Here is a 6,737-nt window from a genome sequence, read left to right as displayed (position 1 = left end):
AGTGTTGAGGGCTATCATTCTTAGCCTGGCACGACACCTCCTTCCTTCATACGTCCTTGGTGTTGTCATTCCTGCTGTGACAGATTTGCAATGCACCATTGCACAGTGCACCTTGGCAAAGCTAACGACAAGAGAGTAGCGGTACTTGTACAGACGTCAAGGTGTTTTGTGCTCTGGGCAGCATTTGCTGCTCCGGTTTTTACTGTTTAGCTATTACTGTGGTCTAAACCTGAAGAACCTGCTCCATTTCCTCCACTGGGCCTATGGGCTGAGCAGGCTCTGACTCACAGGTCAGAGGAGGAGCACTGAGCAATCTCTGTGAGGCTAACCTGGAAYAGGACAAGGATATGTAGAGGTTTTCCTGCTGATTCCCTGTAGCAGAAATGGCATGAGCACTGGTTTAGCTGGCTGTTTTTAGCTTGCTTCCAGCAGGAAAACTCCAGTACCCCAAAACACTTGCTTTATAGAGTCCATCTCGCTCTCAGATATGGCTTTCTTGAAAGTAGGGAAGATGCTGAGCTGTGCTCTTGCTAAGAGGTGCTGAAAGGGGTCTGTGCACAAGGCTTTGGGATCAGTCATCAGGAAGCTCTTCTGTCCTCCGCAGTGGCTGACTCATATGTTCGCATAAGGAAACTGTTCTGCAACGGATTCATGCACACACAGATTCATCCACCTCCACCTTCTGCGTTAGAGGCAGCAAGGGAAAGGCAATAAAAACACTCTCATGATGATGTTTTGCAGTTTACACTTTGAAGCTCTCCAAGGTCATTAGCATGGACCACAGGTACCACTAGGCCAGTATCCTGTCTCCAGCAGGGGCCATAAATGAATGCCTAGGAATACAGTAACAACATTAGTACAACAGAATATGCTGTATTTCCCCTGAGTTTCTCCCTGCCTCAAACTTTTTAGCTTGAGGGATTTCCTGTAATGGATGCGGTTTCTATCTATTTAGTAATCAGAAAAGGATTTATTTCCCAGTCTTGTCCTGCTGCAGTAGTAGGATTTTTGGTGGGTTGTATGAGGGAATATTAAAACAGTTCAACTCTCCCGGCTCAATGTCAGGTATAATATAGATAAGTAACAGATAAGCTTGGCGTGTTTTGCTGCAAAGTAGCCTAAGTCTCTGTAGGAGCAGTCAGGCTAAGGCACCAGTGAAATGAAGGACGAAGTCATAAAGTGGTCACATTTTTCATTTGCACTCCTGTAAACTGCAAACATCCATATCAGCCTGTGGGGAAGTGCTCACCTGCTGTGCGAGGAGCCACCTCCTCTGTTTTGTTTTGAACCTGGCTGCTGATAGCTTCATTTGACAGCCCTGGGCACCTTCTTTGCAGAAGAAGGTAAGCTTTGCCAGAAAGAAAAAYGAAAATGCAGAAATTGGGCGGTTTGTAGGAGGCCACAGGTCAGCTGGAAGAACAGGGGAGGGAAACGAAGGTTGCCAGTTTATAACCCCAGCCACCATGCTGTGATGTTTATCATGTTGATACCACCACCGCAGCACAGGCATGAAGATCTCCTAACAATCCATACTTCTAATCAGCACCTGTGCTTTCCACAGCTTTGCTGGTGAGGGAAGTACCAAAAGATCTAGGCACTTGCATGGCGTTAGCTTCCTGCTACGAGGGCAGGAGGACACAGTGCCCTGGAAAGTGGTGGTCCTTATCTCAGTTGATACCTCTGTCTTGCTCCTGACCAGGCAAAGTGAATTGCTAAATTGCTAGACAGAAGAAGAAAGGCATTAATCTCCATTTGTACACAAGGATGTGAAGCCCTCAGAGTATTAGTCACTGACTAATGGCCACACTATGCAGGGCTGTGGCTGGGAGAGTCTCCAGCTGAGGAGAGATAGGCATGTCTTCAGATCTGAGAGACAGCACTGAAAATCTTGTTTCTGGCAACAAAGACTTGCTCAGCTTCTGATTATATTTCTGGAACAAAATCTTGGAGGTTAATTTCAGCTGCATGGGAAGACCTGTGACAAGAAACATCTCTGAAGGGAAAACGAAGTACACACTGGGTCTGTAGGGTCTTCTCTTCAAAAATGCCTGCTATTTTTATCTTTATGATAAAAAGCCTGTGCTATAAAAATCCCTTCTTTCCCAAAAGTGTTTACTAATGCTCGTAAATAAACCAGTCCTTCCCAGAGGCCATTTTCTTATTTTTCTCCCTTAAAATACAGCTCTTTGAAGGTCTGGGGTGGGGGTGGGAGTCTCTGTATTGCACTGCGTAACCTGGCTACACAAAACAAACTGGGACGTGGAGGGATTCGGGGCCAGTCTCAGCAGTAGGGCAAGACCAATAAATCAGGAGAATTCAAGCCACTAGGGATGAACCTGGGCTCGTGTACAATTTCCACAGGTTTTCATAATGAAAATGAGGCGCATTTCCAAACAAACATACCAAGGTCACGACTGCACAAAAGCAAAGGCTTAACACTGYCATGCTGGAGGCTTGGAAGATTTCCCTCCAGTCCTGCCCAGCAGGGACACCCCTGGTGTTTGGGACCCCCTGCCAAATGGGGGGCCGTGTGGGCAGCGGGCTTGCTGCCCACTGAGTTTGCTCCAGCAGTGAACCGCTGCAGGGGATTCATTCTCATTCAGTGACTATCAGAAATAACTCAGAATTAAGATATGGTGATGCAGAATGAGCAGCCATAGATCAGTCGTATCTCTGCATGTGTATAAAAATATATCAGATGTGCACAAAGACACCTCAGATATCTGCTCCTCAGCACATTTTGCTTCCTCTGAGGCAGGTGACTAGCCTTCCTAAAGGCAACATCCCAAATTCCTCATTGGAAAACACTTGCACATGAGCAGTGTTTCTGCTCCCCTATTTTTTGTTCAAATGGCAATGCTGACTTTGGTTTTCCTTCACATATATCGATGCTTTTACCTGCAAACATGCGTTCACAAAAGGTCACACACATCCTCTTCAGCATTCATTTTATCTGTCAGCTCCATCTGTCAGTGCCGCTTTCCCTGTTTGACTGCTTTCCTTGCTATTCTTTGGAGTTAGAGATAGCAGTTCCTCCTTTTCTCTCACTCTCCCTCTTGCTGTCTTTAGGTGTTTGCTGTATCTGTCCTCACATGTGTTTCTTCTGCTTTGTTTCCACCTGAGAATAAGTATTCTGCAGGTTTCTGTAGCTGTAGGTGTCTTCAGACAGATCTCTCCTCTCCTTCACCTCCTTGTTGCTTATATGCAATGTCTTCCATCTCACTCTGCCTTTGAGTGGTTGCTCTCCTAATATTGTAATTTTCATGAGTTTAATTAGGACAGGGTAGGGGAGAAGACAATTCTAGAAATTTGGGTCTCTACTTTCAATCCGTACTAGTAGAGTAATCCTATGAAGTGCTGAGTATAGCTAACTCCTGTTGCATTGAATGAGGACATTGACAGGCCTCTAAATGCACAAACAATGATTGTGTATGTGCCAAGAGGCCTTCTGGAATGTTCTGGAATTTGGAAAGTAGTGAGGAATATTGTGATTTTTTTTCAATCAACTCTTCAGCTTTTTTTCCCCCTTCATCAACAGCTGTCAGATGAGCTGAAAACCTTTCTTATGTAAACAGCAAGGACACTTTGGCCAACGCTTTGTGGTTTTTTTGTAGGAGGTTTAATGAAATCACCCCCAGCCCTTTCCCAACCTTGTTTTCCAAATGGATCAATATATTAATGTTCTGCATATGATGATATCAAACCTCAGTATCTGAACTTGACCAATAAAAATCAATCTGCTGCTTACAGATCAGTGACAGTGTTTATTTTTAGTGGAAGAGGCTTAAATATTTGATGCTGAATGTGTGAATATTAATTCTCCAGGAAAAATATAACGCTTGTTTGTAGATGAACGTCATTCATGTTAGGGGCACAAAATTACCCTTGGTACTGATCAGGCAGTTACTGGATGTGAACTGCATGTACAGTTACCCAGCTTGATCAATTTTCCTGCTATTCTGTCTATGCTAGGAATATGATTTCTTTTTTTAAGGCCCATATGAGCTCTTTTATGGAGAATTAAACTGCCTTAAGTAAGAAATGTACACAAAGCAATATTCTCGTCTTACTCTTTTTCTGTTTTTAATGTGCTAAGTAATACGTGCTATTTCTTTACTTTTGTTACTCATAAGCATCTTGGCTGTTGAACTCCATCCTCGTTGGAGGTCTAGGTGTGCAAAACTTGTGAAAGATACATCCCTTACTGTTGGAGTGCTTTGCTCTCCAAATAGATTATACATAAGGCATGTTGTCTTAAAAAAGGCAACTTGACCCTGATCATCAACAATGTTGCAATAAACTAAAAGAGATGTTTTCTTTGTAAGTCATTACAGGTGCATTTTATAGTGGAGTGGTCAATCTCTAGTCCCAATAGGGACCTCCTTCCACCCACTTACCGTACTTAAATATGATCCTGGCTCCAAAGAGCCAGGTTGGGAGACAAAAAGGAGCAAAGTGACATGCCCAAGGGCAGCTTCTGAGCCTAAGGACATCTGAAGCCAGCTGTCCCAGCCAGTTTCTTGTTCCGGTTGCTTGCAGTTGCTGCATCTGGAGCACCAAAGGCATCGACTAGCTCCAACGCTGGCACAAAAGGTAAGGGAAGTGTTCACTTCTCACTAATTTTAAGACAGACCCAAAGCCGACTGCACGTTTGGTTGTGTTTCTACCACGTCTATCTCCACCTATCTGTTTCCAGTGTCCCCAGATGCAGTCCTGGCCGGGTTCAGGCAGAGGCAGGCACAGGGTGGTTGTTCCTCAGCCCTGATCTGGGGACAGTGCACGTGCCCATCCCATCCCCTGCAGGCTCTTCAGCTGTTTGCACTTCGATTATCTCCTCAGTGTCAAGTTCCCACCTAGCAGATAGGACAGTACCCCATAAATTGTTTACTTGAGCCTATTCTGTGGTGGGGGTGAGCTTTATCCTCACCACTGCTGCAAGTGTACCTGTGCGCATCAAGACTGGGGCAGGCAGCCCGAGCTGTCATAGACGGCAAAGGAAATAAGCTTAGTTTCATACTGCATTGAGAGTTGCGAGGAACACTGCTTCAGCTGTGTGTTTTGTCTCCGTGTAGCAATGCTTACAGATGTCACTGAGAGCTGAAACCAGGGCAAATATATAAAGTCACACCGAGAAGTTTCAGTGCTTGTACATAATGGAGTTGAGTAGAAGAGGTGATCATAACTCTCCTCTGACCATACTTCCTAAAATCACCCTTGACCTCAGTGAGAACTGGGGATTTCTAGTACTGGTGTGCAACTCAGTAGGGGGAAAAATGATGAACGATGGCTCCTGCCCTCACCTCGCAATGGTTGCTCACGTGTGGGTCAGGGCAGGCAGACACCTAGCTGGGAGTTTAAGCCCCATAGCCCTGATGGCTGCTGAGGAAGAAAGTCCCTTGGAGCTGGATGTATGACGAAATACAGGAACTGTTGGCTTGGAAAGCCCTGATCTTAATAAACAGATAATAATACAAATAATAGAATAGATAGTAATAGGTAACCAGAATGAGCCATGAAAAACAGCACTTCTTGAGGATGTTTGGCTCTGCATTTGGTTCCAGTGGAAACAGGATCACCGAGTCTTAAAAATAGTCATATGAGGATCAAAATCACATCTGCAGTTCATTCTGCATTTGCTGCTTTGTTGCAGCTGGAAACCTCTTTGGATACTGTGGCAAAAGAAAGCAGTTACATTCTAGGTATTTTCCAGTCTTAACACCTAATCAAGTCTAACTTCTTAGACAGCAAAGGTTTTTTATTAACTCCTACCTTGTTCTTGCTAAGTAGGTCAGAAATGCTATATTCATTCTAAAATGAAGCAAATTGATGATCAGAGGGAAATTCTGACTTATTACCTTTCAATTTGAATTAAATGAAGTTAAAGTATCAATGGACGATTGTTCTGAATACCAAAAAATTGTCATTTTCCTAGAGGAAGGAAGGTTGGCTTGCACTTCCCATTTCGCTAAATGAAATGCTACACTTTGTAGTGAGCTTCACACAACATGGCAGTATTGTCCCTGTCAAAAACAGCAGCTGCTCTCTCATGTAAGCCTCTGTGATGGTGGCTTTGGGGGCCTTCCAGATCACGGCAGGTCTGTGCACCAGCGAATTAAGCCATCTGTCAGGCCTTGCCATGCCGAGACCTCCTGCACGACAGGCCTGCGAAGGCAAAGGCGGGTTGGGAAGGGAGCTCCTTAGCAGCTGCAGCCCTGGGGAGAAATAGGTACTGATCTGGCTGTGCTCCCATCTGCTGGCATGTTGCATGCAACCGCCTGTGCACGGTCTGCTCTGGCAGGGGCAAGCTGTGACACAGGCAGCGCCTGGGGATGCCAAAGCAAAGTCAGATAAAGGAGCTGTGAATTACTGGGTTTGTCCTTCTTTTCCTTTCTTTCTCTTTTTGCCTGCCTCTTCTCTGCCTGTATGCCATACTATTGGCTGCAAGCTAACATTAAAAATATATATATCCTTCATCTTTTTCTTTCCCTTTCTCTTTGCAGCAAGTAAGGGAATAAGCATACTCCTGCTTGTTGTGTTAATGCAATTGCACCACCTGAGTGCCGGTTGCTACCCTTTCTGCCCCAGCCTTTTCCACAGTCATCTGTTTGTTTCTTCTTCTCCTTTCTGCAGGAAAATTATTCTGAAACAGCAGAAGGCCTTGGGTGACTCATTTTCCCCAGCTTAATCAACCTTGGCACTTGAGAGATTCATTTTACCTTGTTCAGAATACCAGGGTT

The sequence above is a fragment of the Apteryx rowi genome, unplaced genomic scaffold (genome assembly GCF_003343035.1).
Source record: "Apteryx rowi isolate R43461 unplaced genomic scaffold, aptRow1 scaffold_182, whole genome shotgun sequence".
In the NCBI taxonomy this organism is placed as follows: Eukaryota; Metazoa; Chordata; class Aves; order Apterygiformes; family Apterygidae; genus Apteryx; species Apteryx rowi.
The sequence above is the reverse complement of the archived record's forward strand: the minus strand, read 5'-3'. Positions refer to the sequence as shown.